Source organism: Lampris incognitus, chromosome 10 (genome assembly GCF_029633865.1).
Source record: "Lampris incognitus isolate fLamInc1 chromosome 10, fLamInc1.hap2, whole genome shotgun sequence".
Taxonomy (NCBI): Eukaryota; Metazoa; Chordata; class Actinopteri; order Lampriformes; family Lampridae; genus Lampris; species Lampris incognitus.
Window position 1 is genome coordinate 42,681,206 of NC_079220.1, and position 18,977 is coordinate 42,700,182.

General features: G+C 44.4%; 1 long non-coding RNA gene across 1 annotated transcript; it reads right to left on the minus strand.

Annotated features, from left to right (window-relative positions):
* Window positions 1-3,052: 3,052 nt before the first annotated feature.
* LOC130119060 (uncharacterized) lies at window positions 3,053-6,184 on the minus strand. Its single transcript, XR_008810816.1, has 3 exons — window positions 6,134-6,184; window positions 4,294-4,385; window positions 3,053-3,145 (listed from the first exon to the last, which is right to left on the minus strand). It is a non-coding gene; the product is annotated as an uncharacterized LOC130119060 (long non-coding RNA).
* Between the last annotated feature and the right edge of the window lie 12,793 nt (window positions 6,185-18,977).

The following is an 18,977-nucleotide window of genomic DNA, read 5'->3' on the forward strand; positions in this document are numbered from 1 at the left end:
GACACGGTAATTGTATAAAACAATTTCAACAGCCTGTGTACATCTGGCGATAGGGTTTTCGCTACCGGAGCAGCATTCATTACAGATGTTACTGATGCTACCGTTGTGAAGGTAATTCCAGACGTTCGGATCGCATCTGGCAGCATATTCAACCTTGCGCGTAAACTGTCAAAGTCAAGTTCTGGGGCTAATTAGCAATTCTACTGCTGGTTCCTCAAGCTCAGAGGGCTCATTGTCAGCTGAGGCGAGGCTCATAACGTTGAGGGTAGCGGCAGAGGGGCTAGTTGGAGCAGCGACAGTTATATATTCTACTTCTGGTTCCTCAGAGGGCTCATTGTGGGCTGGAGTGACGGTGGTTGTCTCAGCTACCTTGGTTAACTTTGACCCGAAGAAATCAGTTATTTTTCGACGCTTCATCATTCATTTGAACGTTACTATTGCTTAAATTTAGCGAACACACTAGTTAGTCTACTTACATAGAGCGCTGGTATTTTGTTCTGTGAAATTCACGTCCGTGTGACGCTAAGCTCACGTGACACAAATAACCAATCAATTGTTAGTGTGATGTTCAGTATTAGGGGAATACACCTTTAAGGACACAGGGAATTATGGGATAGAAAACAGAGCAGCCACGGGAGCGGGAAGGTAGACGGGGGTCGGTCGGATTATGTGCACGTTATGCATGGAGCGAAATAAACATGCCGAAGTTCCACGGCTAATTCAGAAACGATGTTATCATCTGTGAGAGTGAAAAGTAGGTCATTACAGTTAGGAAACAGAGTTTGTTGCTTGTGATAGGCTTCGTACAGTACGTAGGCTTACAGCTAGTGGAAATTAGCCAGGGAAGCGCGCAAAAGTGCAATACATTAAGAATGTAACGTATTTGCGATTTGAATTTTTACACGTTTATGTTTGATGCACGCCAAAGTAGGTATGGCCACGGCCCTACTGGCCATACCGGTTCCGCGGCCTATAGTCAGAGTGATTGTTACTTGGGGCACTTTAACTGTGCGCTCTTCCTCATACCTCTCGGTGCTCGGTCGACCAACCAGTTGGTCACGTGATCCAACGGCCCAATCGTGTCAGACATGATCACTCAAGTTAGTCACGCTAACGTGGACGCTCAGTCAGTCAAGCGCATTTGCATTTGTAGGTCTGGTCCGCCGGTGTTCTGTCGATATGTGCTATTTGGGGGTTCCGCACATGGTGAGGCGAGGTTAGGGTTTAGGTTAGCAAGGCAGCATAAACCATCAGAACACCGTCCAGTCCAGCCGAGCAGAAAACTTTTGTACATGGATTTGCCGGTTTGCCCATTTGTCGATTGCTGAACATGTCCCATGATATATTTTACTTATTTATAGACTAGCATTTATCTAATGTGTACATTTATGCTATTAAACTGAAATCGATTACTTCGATTTCGTTGGTTATATTACAAATGAAAAAAAATATAAAAAGACAGTGTTAGAAGCCATGATTATTTTCTTATAATAATAACTTATAATAATACATTTTGTGGGCGCCTTTCAGAGCACTCAAGGACACCTTACAGAACACAGTCAATAAAATAAATAAGCAGCACTGTATCAGACAGTATAAAATAAAAACAAAGCAGGGAAGACAATAAAAAGTTAATACAACAGATAACTATAAAATCACCATCTGCACAAAACTCAGTGAAGCGTGGATCAGACTGAATATCCCAGTTTGAAAAGGTACGTTTTGAGATGGGATATGAAGGTTGAAAGAGAGTCAATGTTGTGAATGTCTTGTGGGAGAGAGTTCAATAGGTGGGGGACAGAATGACTGAAGGCTCTAGACTCCATAGTAATCAAGCGGGCCAATGGTGACTTGGAGAGCAGAAGAGGATCTGAGAGTGCGGGAGGGTGTGTGGATATGAAATAGTTCAGAAAGATATGAAGGAGTTAGGTTGTTAAGGGCCTTAAAGGTGAGAAGTAGGATCTTGAAGTCAATATGGTATTTAACAGGGAGCCAGTGGATGTCAATATTATGTCATTGTGTCATTCAAGTGTCATTCATGCCCTACATCCAAAAATCCTAAGTCACACAACACTGTTATAGGCCATTACACAGAGCAGTGTAACTTAAACGGACTGCCCTTTAATCTGGAGGGCTCAGTTTTGACACTTGTATCAGTATCGATGATGCTAAGTATCCTTTAGCAGCAATGAACCCTCTATCTGAAAAAGGTACCTCAGACCATTCTAAATGTATTGCCGTTGATTTATTGCTAATGTTATTCATTTCACGTGTATTTGAAAGGGTCAAACAACAGTCGGTGAATTAGGCTAGAACTACTAAATCAACTACTGTACGTTAAATTACTGTATATTTGCTCCACTACAACGCTTTGAAAAGCACAACACTGTTCCTTTAAATTGGATGCCATTAGACAATTTTACAAGGTAAGAGAAAAGCTAACATATTTTTAGGGTGGGCAAACTGTCACTTTAACACAGGGAATTCCCCCTAGACCAGGGCTAGTCAAGTACTTTCTTATGAGGGCCAACTTATTCAAATGTAAATGGTAAGGGGGCCAAACTTTTTTCAGAGTAATTATTGGATCTTAGCACTTACATGTGAACATCAAAAACAACACTAAATACCCTTAATACTGTGTATCAAAAGTGTTTATTAACAATGTGTTTATGTAACATACAAAATAGGGCAGTCATTTCATACATTTATCCATATAGACTACGTTTATTTCATCTAATGAATCACTTCTCACCATCACCAATACTGATGATCAAAAGGCCCCAATTAAAGATACATTGAAAACAAATTGCGGCACGGTGGCGCAGTGGTTAGCGCAGTGGCCTCACAGCGAGAAGGTCCTGGGTTCGAGCCCCGGGGTAGTCCAACCTTGGTGGGTCCTCTCGGGTCATCCTCTGTGTGGAGTTTGCATGTTCTCCCTGTGTCTGCGCGTGTTTCCTCTGGGGGCTCCGGTTTTCTCCCACAGTCCAAAAACATGTAAGTCAGGTGACTTGGCGGTACTAAATTGTCCCTAGGAATGAATGGGTGTATGTGTGTGTGGGCCCTGTGATGGCCTGGCGGCCTGTCCAGGGTGTCTCCCCGCCTGCTGCCCAATGAGTGCTGGAATAGGCTCCAGCATCCCCGCATCCTGAGAGCAGGATAAGTGGTTAAGACAATGGATGGATGAAAACAAATTACATTAAATTGGCAGATGAAAAAAAAACGTTGAATTACTTGTTAAAATTATTATGATCATCTCTCACCTTCTCACCAATGTGCTACTACTCAATAACTTATCACTCAAATTTCATAACAAGTAATTTCAATTCAAAAGAAATGGTCTCAGCCATAAACATCTACAAGCGCTGTTTGTCTTCCATCAGTGAGTCATGCATGTCACCTCTGCTACCTCACCTCTTAGCACTCATAAGTAATTACATAACAAGTCATTTTTTAGTTTTATCAAATTAATCACTTTTCAAAAATGCTTACGATCAAAGCCTCCAAACAAAGATGCATTCAAAATAGATTGTGGCAGATGGACATCTACAAGTGCTCTATTTGTCTTCTAATCAGTGTCATTTCACATCTGCTACAACAGAACACCTCTCTTTCAATTCAAAAGTAATGGCCTCAGCCATAAATACATTTAGAAACCAGTGCTCTGACTATTTGTTGTCTAATCAGTGAAATTGCACTTATTTGATTTTGCAAGAGCTGTAAAGTTAGGCTCAAGTGAGAGCAATCTGCAGACACTGGTGGAGGTGGGCACTTGTAAGGGAGGCATGTGTGTTTATTTTTATTGCATGACTCGCATGTATACGTTGTACCCAGTCAGTAGACAAAGAGCCAAGCTTCTGGTGTTTGGGAACTGGACCTGGTTAAGTTGCACCCAAAACTGCTCACATCCCACATATTTAAGTTTTTGCCTTAAATCAGATGATGCTTAGATGTCTATCAGTTCTAACTGCAGGGAGCCTTCATCCAGTGACATGGGCATCTGTTTGGCTTTGGCTGCAAACTCTCCCCCAGCATAAATAGCAAAGACATCCTTGGTAAATAGCATCACCTCTGCGGGTATATTGAAATTATCAAACCTCGCAGCAAAATTCGCAATCAGTTTGTCAATGAATGCCGACATCGCTGGGGTAAGCTGTGCTGATGGCTGGTCAATCAAATCACGCAGTGTTGGAAAGTGCAGCATGTTCGTGGGGGTCAGGTCGGTAGAAAATAACTCCAGTTTCCTTTTAAATCCATTCAGATTGTCCACTATGTCGCTAACAGTTTTGTCCTTACCTTGCAATTGCAGATTAAGTCCGTTCAAGTGGTGGAACATTTGTGTTGACGCTCGAGTGTTGAGTGTTGAAGTGTCTTCTCAAATTATATTCCTTTGAGACAGCGATAGACTCGTTACACAGCAAACATATCGGTTTCATTCCCATATTAGTAAACATATATTTCTCAGTCTATTCGTTATTACATTGGCGATATTCATTGTCAACTTTCCTCTTTTTCAATGTGGACAGCGACATTTTGAGGTTTTTTTTTGTTAGTTATCAGCAACAAGCAGGTTAACGCGGCACACTCACTAGGTTGGCAGCTGGTGGCGCGCACATAGGGAGCGTCGGGAGCAGTTAGGGGCTGTACAAAGCAGTCTCCCATTGAAGGAGAATGAATGGGAGCACATTCTTGCCCAAAAACAGATTTTTCTTCGCGGGAAAATGCCTTATAATTTTTAATGTTCTAATAAAAATGATCAAAGGGCCGGAAAAAAAAAATCACCGGGCCAGATTTGGCCCGTGGGCCGCCAGTTGACTAGGTCTGCCATAGACTATTAGATGACATTAGATAGTGGTGATACACATTTGAGGGTAGATTCACCAGGGGCTGCTGCTCCTTTAAGGCAGACATTTTAGAGTGCTGCCGTAGGCACTGCTTGGGGTTTCCGGGGAGCCATGTTTGCAGCAGCCTATAGCTGGTTGCCACGAGAGATTGTGCTGTATCGGTGTTGTTTTGTGTGGCGAGTAAACGGAATTGACTCGACTCGATCTCTCCGTCTCCTCATTCCAGCACTCCCACAAGATCAGTATTTACACCGATCAGCCACAACATTAAAACCACTTGCTTAAACCAGTTTTTTCATGATTAAAATTCTTTAAACTGTATAAACATGTAATATTTCATTATACGATATGTGTACTTATACAAGTGTAACACCCGTGCCATGTAGCTATATAAAAATCTGCTATGTGTAGTAGTACTGTGGGCGGGGCCTGGGTACGGTTTCAAAATAAATGGCGTTATTCTCTTTTAAACTAAAATAACTGGTGGTGCCTCCAAATAAATGTATGATATATAATAAAGATATATCGCTGAGATTTTGGCTTTGTCTCTTGCCCTAATTTTATCTATCATTTTAATAGTTATTAAACATGAATAACGTATGAGCTATGACATACGGTTTCTTTAAATATAATGCCAAATTATGGTAGGCTATTTATTTACATAAAACAATTTTATCAAAATCACATTCACGAATAAAGAAAAATCGGACTAAATCCCAAATCTGAATAACACAAAAATGATATCAAATAACATCAATCATTGGCCTACACTCACACACACTCACTCGGCAGCCTATGGTCAACCCACTTGTAAACCAAAGCCCCGTTGCAGGCCTGAGTCGTGGCCTGGGAGCGTAAAGGCCTAGAAACTGTAGTGACCGCTTCACTTGTTCAGAGCCCTAGAAAGAGAGAGTTGCGTCAATGAGGGGTCAGAACACGAGGGGGTCACGTGGTTCATATAGCCGCCGAATAGTTCCAAACGAAGCTTGGCGGGTCATTTAAACGAACTGCTTAGCCGCGATTTCTGGTAATTACTAACCAATATTTTCAGATTTTTACATTTATATTTAGATATAGATATATTCCAACGTGACACATATTCTATGCGCACTGTTTGGAACTATCCGGGGCTCCCATGATCCGCCATTGCTGTTAAATAATTGGCCCATTGACGTCTACGGAGTTGACGTAACTCTCTCTTTCTAGGGCTCTGCACCTGGTCACAGAAGCAAAATAAAAAAACAAACAACAAAAAACGAACAAACAAACAAAAAAACGTGCTCAGTACTCACAGATCCATGGAACGTTCGGAGGGAGAAAGACGAGGGGAAACTTGATGATGGGCGCTTGGCATAGCGCAGAAAAACAGCACCGAAGAACGGAACAGCGGCAGTCAGCGCTCCAACGGCAAAACAGTTCTCCAAAGTGGTCCAACGGAGACGTCCTCTCTTACAGTCGCAAATCATCCGCCCCCTTAATCAAATAAATCACATAAGCAACAAGTCCATACACTATTTCGTGGCGAGCTACTAATAGCTTGTCTAACCAAATTTTCAAAGCTGAGCTAACTGCTATTATGTTAATACTAATGGCTACTCACAATTAGCAACACAATGCTAAGCTAACGCTATTATGCTAATGCTAACGGCTACTCGCGATTAGCAACACACTGCGTTTTTACACAATAACATGTAGTCAGAGTATGAAAGGCAATACAAAATCTCATATTTACCTCTTGCAGATCACACAAATCCAAACCCTTTGGGTAACTGTTCATCAAACACGAGGTTAGGAACACTTTTTGCTCCCAACCAATCTTCAATGTGCACTTGACCGTTTGCCTTTTCCCTTTCTCCAATGCACCAGACCTAACAGCTTACAACCAAGCTCCACCCCTCTACCCGAGAATGGAATTTAGATTGGCTGTCATTTCAGAACATGCCAATTAAAACAAAAGAAAACATAGATTGACATAATGCAGCTAATCAAGTTAGGCTGTTAGACTGACTACACGTGCTTGGTCCTGTACATATTGAGCAAACTATGGTCGTTTGCGTAAACTCTAACATTTTAACTATAAAGTTTATGACTTCTCTATTTTATCCTTCCCTATATATTTTTGTTAAGTGTTGTTATTTGATGACGCCCTTACTCATTGCATTACGGTACCAGCTGTATTATTATTCTGTCTAAGGCTTTACGGTACATTCAGATGTGACGTCGCCACGTTCTCTATGTGCGACAGTGTGTGTTGTAAGCTTGTTGTAAGAGTCGGTAGCAGAGAGCCAAGACCTGCTCTATTTGCCTAAATAAATATGCCTAACGTTAAAAGCTAAAGAGAAAACCGAGTCAAGCTTCGCTTATCCTCCATACGTAAGAATAAGTTTGCGCACCCCAGCTCAACAATGTTTAACATATTTAAACATTATAAACTTCATTTTTAAAACTGTTTATATCCTAAATGAATTTTAACCAAATGTCTAAATGCATTTTAGCCAGGGCTACACAAGCAGATAATCATAAGAGAATTGTATTCTAAAGTTACATTTTTACATGAAAATGGAAATATTGTAAGCTCATTGGTGTTAAAGTGTGTTGTTACCTTCAACTAATGAGACGTTACAACTCGTTTCAACCCCACGGGGCTATAAACTTTAATAATAACTTCGGCACGTAAGGTTATGCATCACGCTCGGTCCGTTATTCCAGGTGCAACAACCTAAACGACCCCTGTGTAAACAAGGAACTAAACAATGGTTCCTAACAATAGTTCCTATTACATCCTTTCTCTTTTCAAATTCTTCTTTTTTTTTAGAACCTTTAATACATTTGCACAACATTTGTGATTCACTTTTTTTCTTTTTCATTCATGCCCCCCCCAAAGTCCATTAGTGCTACAGATCCATTCATCTATGTGAGGTCACAAAGTCTTTGTATCGCTGCGGCTGCACAACAGAGCGGCCTGATCTGGTGGTAACAGGGTTGGCCCTGTCACCAGTGTCCTTGGTTTTGTTTCCTGCTAAGACACTGCGAGAAGGAACACTCTCTGAACGTCCGGGTTCAACACTCTCTGGCTGACTGGGGCTGCTGATCTCCATGTCCATAGTGTCAGTGAAGATTGCCCCTGGTGCATGCCTGAGGTGTCTGCGATTTCTCCTGATGACACCACCCGTGTGCAGCTGGACCTCATAGGATCTCCTATCGACCGGCCTCAGCACCTTGCCCACTCTCCAGCCAGTGTGGGGTGCGAGAGGCTAAACTCTCACACATTCACCTGGGCCAAGCGTGTCCAAGTCTTTAGCCGACCTGTCGTAGTATGCCCTCTGCCGTTGTTGGTTATTTTGTAAATCCTGTTTCACCTGCACAACTTTCGGCTGTAACAGGCTTGCCTTGGTTGGCAGTAGTGTTTTGGTACGGCGACTGAGCAGCCGCTGTGCTGGTGTGGTATCAGTACCCTGTGATGGTGTGTTGCGGTGGTCCAGAAGGGCGAGATAAGGATCCCGTCCAGCAGCCTTGGCTTTGAGCAAGAGTCTTTTTGCTGTCTTAACAGCTGACTCAGCTTTGCCGTTGCTTTGCGGGTAACCTGGTGATGAGGTTTTATGTTGAAATCCCCACAGTCGACTGAACTTCTGGAATTCTTGTGACGAATACTGTGGGCCATTGTCCGAGATTACAATATCCGGGATACCTTGGCGGGCAAAATGAGCTTTCAGCTTCCGTATCACTGTGGTTGACCTGGTATCTGCCAGGTAATCTATTTCCCAAAAAATTGAGAAAAAATCAACAATTATGAGGTAGTCTTTGTTTTCAAACATGAACAGATCCGTGCCCACCTTTGCCCACGGCCTGCTTGGCACATCATGTGACATTAGTGTTTCTTTTTGTTGTTTAATGTCCATTGATCTGCAGATGTCACACTTTGCTATATATGATTTTATTTGGTCGTTCATGCCCTGCCAATAGACACACTCCCTAGCCCTCCGTAGGCATCCTTCCACACCCAGATGTGATGCGTGTAGGCGGCAAGTGATGTCTTTCCTCAATGCATCAGGGATGACAGCGCGCTCACTCCTGAACACTATTCCATCTTGGTGGCTTAACTCCTCTTGGAATGAGAAGTAGGGCTTGATTTCCCTTGGTGTTTTTGACTTATCGTCAGGCCATCCTTGCTGCATCATTTTGATGAGAAGCTGCAGTGTTTCATCCTCTTTTGTGGCAGATCGTATATCATGTAGCCTGTCTGCTGCGATAGGTAAGTGTTGTGCCATGTTGACAGTCTCTAGTTCTTCATCCGGTGCACTCTCAGGAAGATAAGCTCTGCTCAGAGTGTCTGCTAGCAGCATGTCTCTACCTGGCACATATACTACATCTAGATCATACTTTTGTATGCGCAGCATCATTCCCTGCAGCCTTTTGGGTGCACTTAGTAGAGGTTTTCTCACTATTGTTTCCAACGGCTTGTGATCACTTTGCACCGTCACTTTTCGGCCGTATGTGCACTGGTGAAATCTTTCCATGCTAAAAACCATTGCTAAGAACTCCTTTTCTATTTGTGCATACCCACGCTCTGTTTGAGTGAGTGCTCGTCTTGCAAATGCTATTGGCTTACCCATCTGCATGAGCGCTGTGCCTAAACCTGTGTCTGAAGCGTCACACTGCACTGTGAGTTCCTCATCTGGGTTGTAATATTTCAGTACTGGGACCTTTGCTATAGTCTCTTTCAATTTGAGGAAAGCCTCCTCATGCTGTGCTGTCCAGTTCCACTCCCTGTTTTTGTGTGTCAAATCTCTCAACACTATGCACTGGTCTGAGAGGTGGGGACAAAACTTGGCTAGATAATTTACCATACCTAGCAGCCTTTGCACTCCTTTCACATCAGTCGGTGCCGGCATCTTCTCAACGGCAAGCACTTTCTCTGGATCCGCCCTGAGTCCATCAGCCGTCAGGCGGTGTCCAATGTATGTGGTCTCCTTTTGTCTCAGCTTGAATTTGTCTTTGTTCAGCTTGATGTTCTTTTGTCTGCATCTTTCAAGAAACAGTCTCAGTTTTCCATCATGGTCACGCTCAGCTTCCTCCTGTGTTTCCCCTTGGCCTGTGATCAGTACATCGTCAGCTATAATGTACAAGCCCGGTACACCGTCCAGCGCTTGTGTGAGCTTTCTCTGAAAGATTTCTGGGGCCGGACTTATCCCCATTGGCATCCTCAGCCACCTGTAACGTCTGAATGGAGTGGCAAATGTTGTTAAATAGCTGGACTCCTCCTCCAGCTGCACATGCCAGAATCCACTCTTGACATCACACACTGTGAACACTTTTGCTTTTGACAAGTCCGGTAAAATGTCCTCAATGGTTGGCAGTGGGAAGTGACTGCGCTTTAGAGCTTTGTTCAAAGGCTTGGGATCGATACACACTCTTGGTTTCCCACTTGGTTTCTGTACCACCACCATTGCACTGATCCAATCTGTACTGCATGCCACAGGTGTTATGATCCCTCTTTGCTGTAGGTCCTGTAGCTTGTCCTTCAGTGGTTTCATCATGGCGACTGGGACCCGCCTCTTTGGCAGCTGTACTGGTTTCACTGTGCTGTCCACCTCTATTTTGTATTTTCCCTCGAGGCAGCCATCGCCAATGAACACATCAGCATACTCATCTTTAATTTGTCCCATTATCCACTGTCCTGTTGTTGTTTCTGTTGTGACAATACTGTCTATTGTCATGATGTTCTCATATTGCACTTTTATCAATTTCATGGCCTCACTGGCTCTCCTACCCAGCAGAGGCACTGTACCAGCTGCATTCACCACCTGGAACTCTAAGCGATATAGCTTGTTGTTTCTCGGGTTTCTTATTTTCACTTTACATTTTCCCAGTGGTTTTAATTTGGTTTTATTGTACATTACTAGTACACTCTTCGTGTGTTCTAATTTGGCATCTGGATTCAGCAGGTTAATTGGGATGATATTGCAACTGGCACCACAGGCTATTTGGAATTTGATCATGTCCTTGCCTAGAAGCATGCCAGCATAGAGAAGCTGAGTTTTCTTCATTTTCTCAAGTTTCTTTTACACAGGTGATAATATCTTCATATTCATCACTCTCAGATTCAGTTGTTATTTTACTCACATATTTCTTTTTCCTTAGTTCCGGTTTTACTCTGCATTTTGCTGCAAAGTGGTTCTCTCTTCCACACTTTGTGCACTTCTTCCCAAACGCTGGGCACTTTTGTTTACTTTTCTCATGCGTTTTTCCACAATATCTGCACTCCACAGTGTTGCTCGTCTGTTTCCGATACTGTGCTCCTTGCACTGCATGTACCTCTTCCACCATCGATCCCGAGATGGTTTTCACATTGTCCTTTGAGAGCTCAGCGGCTCTGCACAGCTGCAAACATGTGTCCAGTGTCAAGTTTTTCTCTCGGAGCAGTCTTTCTCTTACGATTGTGTTGTTACCTCCACACACAATCCGATCCCGAATGAGCGAGTCTCTCACTGTCCCAAAGTTGCATGTTCTTGCCAACACTCTCAGTTCCATGACATAATGGTCTATATTTTCACTGGTGCCCTGGTTTTTTGTAAAAAAAAAAACGATAACGTTCCACAGTCTCGTTAACGCTGGGGTCGCAGTGATCATCAACCTTCTCGATAACGTCATCTAACGTCCATGCATCCTTCGGTGTGTCGCCCAGTAACGTGTCCATAAGTTCCCTGCCGCTCTCCCCGACAAGATAGCTGAACAGTTTCACCTTCTGTTTGTCATCGGCGTCAGCCATGGCTAAATCCACATACAGAGCAAACTCGTCCCTCCAGGTCTTCCGTGTCCTCGAAAGGTTGCTTGAGTCCAGACATAACGTTTGCGGTGGTTTAAGCCCATCCATGTCACACGGCAGTCTCACGCTAGCAGCTAATGCTAACATATACTGAACGTTGCTTAGGAACACTAACCGCTCTCCCGCTCCTAGAAACTTTTCCGCACCAAACTTCAAACCGAGTCGTCCGCCGCTGCCACCATGTTAAAGTGTGTTGTTACCTTCAACTAATGAGACGTTACAACTCGTTTCAACCCCACGGGGCTATAACCTTTAATGATAACTTCAGCACGTAAGGTTATGCATCACGCTCGGTCCGTTATTCCAGGTGCAACAACCTAAACGACCCCTGTGTAAACAAGGAACTAAACAATGGTTCCTAACAATAGTTCCTATTGTTACAATTGGGAAGGGGTGGGGGTACATTGTTTTGTTATTTAAATATCTTGGTACGTACTGGTGTTTGTGATGACGTCTATCTTAACAAGTGCTCCAGGACCTGTAGAATTTTTCATATTTAAGAAAATAAAAATAAATAAAGATCACCCGCCATATTTAAAAATGCATGGCATCTAATCCTACGTCAGTTTCACCGTTGTTCCCTCCATTGGAATTGCATGGTACTGCATTTGGTGAAACTTATGTAGGAATAGACCCTATGCATTTTGAAATATCCCCGTTATGTTGTGAAAAAGACACGACAGGCGAAGCTCTACTCGGAGCGTACTCAATTTAATCAACAACACAACTAACTACCTTCACTCACGTGACTCATGTAAAACGTTTAACTGGACTGTTGATTGGCTCTCTTCACATGCAGTTAATGACCCTCACGACCCTACCCACTTCTTAATTAAAATAGCGTACAACAACTGGACATAGTTGTCCGTGTTTATCATTGCTGTCGTCAGTCACAAATGAGAAACATTTGACTTTTAGCATAGTGGCCAAGTCGGCCGTCGACGTAGCTGCCAAGGTTTGTGTAATAGCATTTGTCTTGGTTCTTGCACACGCATACTCTGAGGCGATTTTGCTGTCCGCAAACGCAGCTTTAATGAGATGACCTGTGTAATTGTGCTCTATAATAATGTAGCCGGGTGGTAAATCTGTTAAATATGTTAAATGATTTTCCACTTAAATTTAGTATAGTTTAACTGTTAATATATGTAATTGTTACACTGTCAAGCCATGTAAAATGTCATTTGATGTATTTAAATTGTGAGGCAGATTGTGAGTGTATTTTTATAGTTTTGGTTGTCATTGCATGTTTTGACCAGTAAGTGGCAGTGGCGGACTTTTATTGTAACTCCGTGCAAGTTATCCAAGTGCATCTTGGGTATTCTTTCTTTTTTTTCTTGTGTGGAGCGCCTGAAGATTGCGGTGTGACAGTGCTCTGACTCCGTAGTAAGTAAGGGTAAATATCTTGTGAAATATACCTGTAACATTATTCCAAACAATATTGTATGTCGGTAATTTGACAAGATGGTTTGATTTAGACGCTACTGGAGGTTATGTTCGGTGATTTTGGGCGCGAGCCGTCGACCGCTGTTCGCCATTGCAGGCATGACAAGGTAATGTTGGCGTGAATAAAGCCACACCATGCCATTGTATTTGGGATGTAAAGGTTTTATATGCATTTTAATTCTGTTTAAAGGTAACTGACAGAGTGAGAAGTTGCGCGATCTTCAGGAAGTTCCACATGTCTTTGTTAAACCCTGTTTAACGTACATAGTCCACTGCCGTATTTTGCACCGTATTTTGTATTTATTATTTCCCTTTTTAAAATCTTTTCTGTTAAACTTGCCACATCTGTGAACATTTATGAGCTGTTTGCTCGAAAGACACAGGAATGTATGCACTCAGTAAAACGATCTGCATTCGAAGGTTCAAACAATAAAATTAAAGCTACAAGAACCCCGGAAGTAATTGTGTCCTGTGTGGTATCTAATTCCACGGGCTACAATAAAATTGGTAAATAACGTCTCTACGTTGATAATTCCACACTGACTTCGATCAGTTAAAAATCCGTCAACTGATTTGTTATCTCTGACGACCTTCGCATATCTGCCATGTCTGATGGTTTTATTGTGCTCTTTTAAATCGTTCAACCCATGGAAATGTCGCATCTGCAGTACTCACTCACGCATAAAAATCAGAGCGTGTACTTGGCTTGATAAACGAAAATAGTTCATCTCTAACTTTTGGTGGCAAGTCCTAACTTTCTTTGAGGTAGACGCCGTGCATTTAATTTTCTCGCTAAACTCACGCAGGTTGTTCTTTCTACAGAGAAAAAGACCGCTTACGTTGCAGCTGTTATTGAACTCGTGCTTAGCCCCGCCTATTTCGGCTTCTCATTGGATGCTCAAATTGAACTCTGCCATCGGCATGGTAGATAACTGGTGGGGGAGGGAGGGAAGAAAACCAGAAAAAAAACTAGCATTGATGACTTTACTCGTAGCACAGGGTCAAATCCGTAGCCACTACGGGTAATCCGGAACAGTTGGCACCACTGGTTAAATGGCTAACACATGAACTGTCATTTTATGATTTTTTTTCCAATATGAATTATCGTTACTTTCAGTATTCTGTTGACGGTTCTTTGCCGAGAAAAGAAAAGAATCAATACTTCATCTCCAGAGCAAACTATAAAAGCTGGTGTTTTATGGATGGCTTTACATGTTTGAGCTACAAGCACAAGTGCCTTCCGCGCCTGTCTTTGAACCAGTGTTATCTATCATGTTGTCAGCCAGAGAGAGACAGACCATAAAACACATTGAAAAACCAAATTTAAGGCACTCAAACCCTCGGATGTCTTTAATATGTTTAGCACATGTGCTGTCTTAGGTGGAAAAAGAAAACAAATGTGCTGCACTCGTTCATACAGAAGCTGTGAAGTGCATGGAGTTGAAAGTGAAGAGACGGCTGTGTAACATTGTCTGCATTCATGGCGCCTTCTATCATGATAGATTAAAAGCAAAGTGGTATGTTCATATGTGGATTAGTGTTTTTGTGTGTGTGTATGTCTGACTGTGCATGTGTGTATGTCTGACTGTGCATATGAGAGTGTGTGTGTGTGTGTGTGTGTGTGTGTGTGTGTGTGTGTGTGTGTGTGTGTGTGTGCATCTGTGCATGCACGAGGTGTCCACCGTATATATGGGCAGCCACCAAGTCAGCTGTGAAAGCAGGCTGGTGACAGCTGGACGAGGGGAGATTTTGCATGGACAGCCATGGTCTTGGCTTAACCAGAGTCTTATACTGATCCCTGCGTCACATACTGATACACATGAGGCGCGGCGCAAGGGGCCGGTCAAAGGGGGGAACTCGTCTGCGACCATCCGTCCCCCCCCCCCTCCTGGCTCTCTGGGTTTACAGCCAGGTCACGCAGCAAGGTCAGTGCAGGGAATATCAATACGCCGAGGTCTGTAACTCTCAGGTGAACATACATGTGTTGTGTGCAAAATGGATTTACACTCACCGTGCCATTGTGACCTGTGGGCGCTCAAAGATTATTACCCTCAAACACTTCAAAATACAATCTGTTCCACATACAATATGTGTGCTGACAAAGCGGCTGCTGTTAGATGGAGCATTGTGCTGACGATAAATGTGATAAGGGCTGACACATATATATACACTACCGTTCAAAAGTTTGGGATCACATTGAAATGTCCATATTTTTGAAGGAAAAGCACTGTACTGTTCAATGAAGATAACTTTAAACTAGTCTTAACTTTAAAGAAATACACTCTATACATTGCTAATTTGGTAAATGACTATTCTAGCTGCAAATGTCTGGTTTTTGGTGCAATATCTACATAGGTGTATAGAGGCCCATTTCAAGCAACTATCACTCCAGTGTTCTAATGGTACAATGTGTTTGCTCATTGGCTCAGAAGGCTAATTGATGATTAGAAAACCCTTGTGCAATCATGTTCACACATCTGAAAACAGTTTAGCTCGTTACAGAAGCTACAAAACTGACCTTCCTTTGAGCAGATTGAGTTTCTGGAGCATCACATTTGTGGGGTCAATTAAACGCTCAAAATGGCCAGAAAAAGAGAACTTTCATCTGAAACTCGACAGTCTATTCTTGTTCTTAGAAATGAAGGCTATTCCATGCGAGAAATTGCTAAGAAATTGAAGATTTCCTACACCGGTGTGTACTACTCCCTTCAGAGGACAGCACAAACAGGCTCTAACCAGAGTAGAAAAAGAAGTGGGAGGCCGCGTTGCACAACTGAGCAAGAAGATAAGTACATTAGAGTCTCTAGTTTGAGAAACAGACGCCTCACAGGTCCCCAACTGGCATCTTCATTAAATAGTACCCGCAAAACACCAGTGTCAACATCTACAGTGAAGAGGCGGCTGCGGGATTCTGGGCTTCAGGGCAGAGTGGCAAAGAAAAAGCCATATCTGAGACTGACCAATAAAAGAAAAAGATTAAGATGGGCAAAAGAACACAGACATTGGACAGAGGAAGACTGGAAAAAAGTGTTGTGAACGGATGAATCCAAGTTTGAGGTGTTTGGATCACAAAGAAGATGTTAGGGCTCGGTCTGTTGACCAACCTGGCAACCAGCAATGAGAGCGGGGGAAGGGCGCGTCTGAAACACCTGCAGCCTATCTACTCGTGAACCACTCTAGTATAAGTTTGTTTGCTTTCCAGAACTCGTTGCAAGTTCGTCCTGAACAGTCCCGTGAGTAAATTCTTCGTCTCGAGTTTTGTGACATTTCTGTGTCTCCCGGTGGAGTACAGATTGTAGTATTCTCCGTGTTTTGCTTGTTTGATTATTCCCTTGTGTCAGTTCTCCTTGAGAGCTTGTTCGGATAAGAACTCTCTTTGTGTTTTCCCCATTGGATTTTCCCATCGTGATTTTCTAGTTGAGATCAAGTTTTTGATATTCTAATTTCTCCTCTCTCACTGTGGATCTTATTACTCGGTTGGACTTCTACCATTAAAGGAGCAGTTTGTGTTTTTTCCCCTTTCGGACTCAAAAGGAGCAGTTTGTGTTTTTTCCCTTTCGGACTTTAAAGGAGCAGTTTACGTTTTTTCCCTTTCGGACTTTAAAGGAGCAGTTTACTTTTTTTTCCTTTTCGGATTAAGGGGGCAGTTTACGTTTTCCCATTTTTAAGAAGCTATTCTCAAGTTCCGCCTGAAGCGCCTCCCCCTTCTGTCCAGGCCCGGCCGGCTCTCCTCTACGAGTCCTGCCAGGTTGGTGCTTTACTTTGTCTTGTGTTGTCGCTATTGGGTTCGTTCTACAACCGTTAACAGTACGAACTCGCCTTCACTATGAACCCAGACAACCCAGACGCCAATCCTGTCCAGGCTGCTCTCTATAAGCAGATTCAGCTTACAGCCTCCCACGGCCAGCAACTACAAGAGGCCGCTGTTGCCATGCAGGGCCTCCGGGCTCAGGTGCAACCCCTCCAGGCTTCGGTGGATTCTCTTTCGGCCCAGCAAGCGGCGCTCGCGAGCCAACAAGAGGAGGTTCTTAAGCAGTTGCAGACTCTCACAGCGGCTATCACCATCCAGCCAGCTGTCCCACCAGTTCCGGCCGCTCCTCCTCCAGCAGTGCCCGCAGCCGTTGCCTTAGACAATCCTACCGTTTATGTTTCGGATTTCCGGGAGCCCAGTATCTCCAATCCCAGGCCTTTTGATGGCAACTTTGAGACCTGTGCCACGTTCATCATGCAGTGTGAGCTTGTCTTCGCCCACCATTCCAGGGGGTTCACCACAGATTCTGCAAAAGTTGCTTACGTGACTAACCTGCTGACTGGCCGCGCTGCTCAGTGGGCCACTACTTCCTGGTCCATGGGGGCCAGTTTCTGCTCTTCCTACAATGACTTTGTGGCTGAGCTTCGGAAGGTATTCCATCCTCCAGTGTACGGTCAGGATCCGGGTGTCCGATTGAGCAGGATCCAGCAGGGCAGTGGCAGTGTCACTGACTACTCAGTCGAGTTCAGGCTGGCTGCGGCTGAGAGTGGCTGGAACGACCAGTCACTTCGGGTAACCTTCCGTAGGGGCCTCAGCGATGCCGTCAAGGATCAGCTAGCCACCCGGGAGGATCCTACCTCTCTCGACGACCTTATCAGCCTTGCCATCCGCATCGATGGACGTCTCCGCGAGAGAAGGCGCGAGCGAGGTCTACGGGGAACCGTTTCTACCTCTCAGCCATCCAGAGCTTCCGAAGGGGGCTCTTCTTCGTCGCACTCCACTTCCCCTGTGGCAAGCCTCTCCTCCTCCCAGACAGTGACAGAGGAGGAACCTATGCAGCTTGGGCGTACACGACTGACTCCCGCTGAACGTGAGGCCCGGTTCAAGGCAGGTCTCTGTCTTTACTGCGGTCTTAAGGGACACCGGATCAGCGAGTGTCCTACGCGGCCAAAAGATTAGGCTCACTGGGACCCCGGGAGATCCTAGTGAGCCGTCTTTCCTGTTCCCGCCATCCTGCTCCGGCTAACCATCTTGTGAGCGTTACCCTGGCTTGGGCAGACCAGCGGCTCACTGTAGGCGCACTCATCGATTCGGGAGCTGATGGGTGTTTCTTGGACTCTACGTTTGCTGCTCAAGCTAACATTCCATGTGAGGAATTGGAGAGGCCAATAGAGGCCTTTGCTCTGGATGAGCGCCGCCTGGCCAGTGTTACCCGACAGTCCTGTCCCGTGTCTCTCACTATTGCTGGAAACCATGTGGAGAGCCTTCAGTTCTTCGTCATCCAGTCTCCCTTAGTTCCTGTGATCTTGGGGCGTCCCTGGTTGGCTCAGCATGAGCCACACATTGCTTGGTCGTCTGGTAACATTTTGGAGTGGAGCTCCTCCTGTCACGCCCGGTGTCTTCAGGCCGCACCTGGTCCAGCAGTCCAGACTGTTCCGATTGCCCCTCCTCCCGATCTTTCCTCTGTTCCTCCCGAGTATCATGATCTCGGGGAGGTCTTCAGCAAGACGCGGGCTCAGTCTCTCCCTCCGCATCGGCCATATGATTGTGCTATCAACCTCCGTCCTGGGGCCTCTCTCCCTAGCAGTCGTCTTTACAGCCTTTCCATCCCCGAGAAGGCTGCTATGGACGATTACATTTCAGAATCGTTGGCGGCAGGGCTCATCCGACCCTCATCCTCCCAGGTGGCAGCTGGTTTCTTTTTCGTTAAGAAGAGGGATGGTGGTCTCCGACCCTGCATTGATTATCGCCAACTCAACGACATCACCATCAAGAATAAATACCCCCTGCCTCTGATGAGCTCCACCCTCGAACCCCTGACCCAGGCGACTGTCTTCACTAAGCTGGATCTCCGGAACGCCTACCATCTCGTTCGGATCCGGAAAGGGGACGAGTG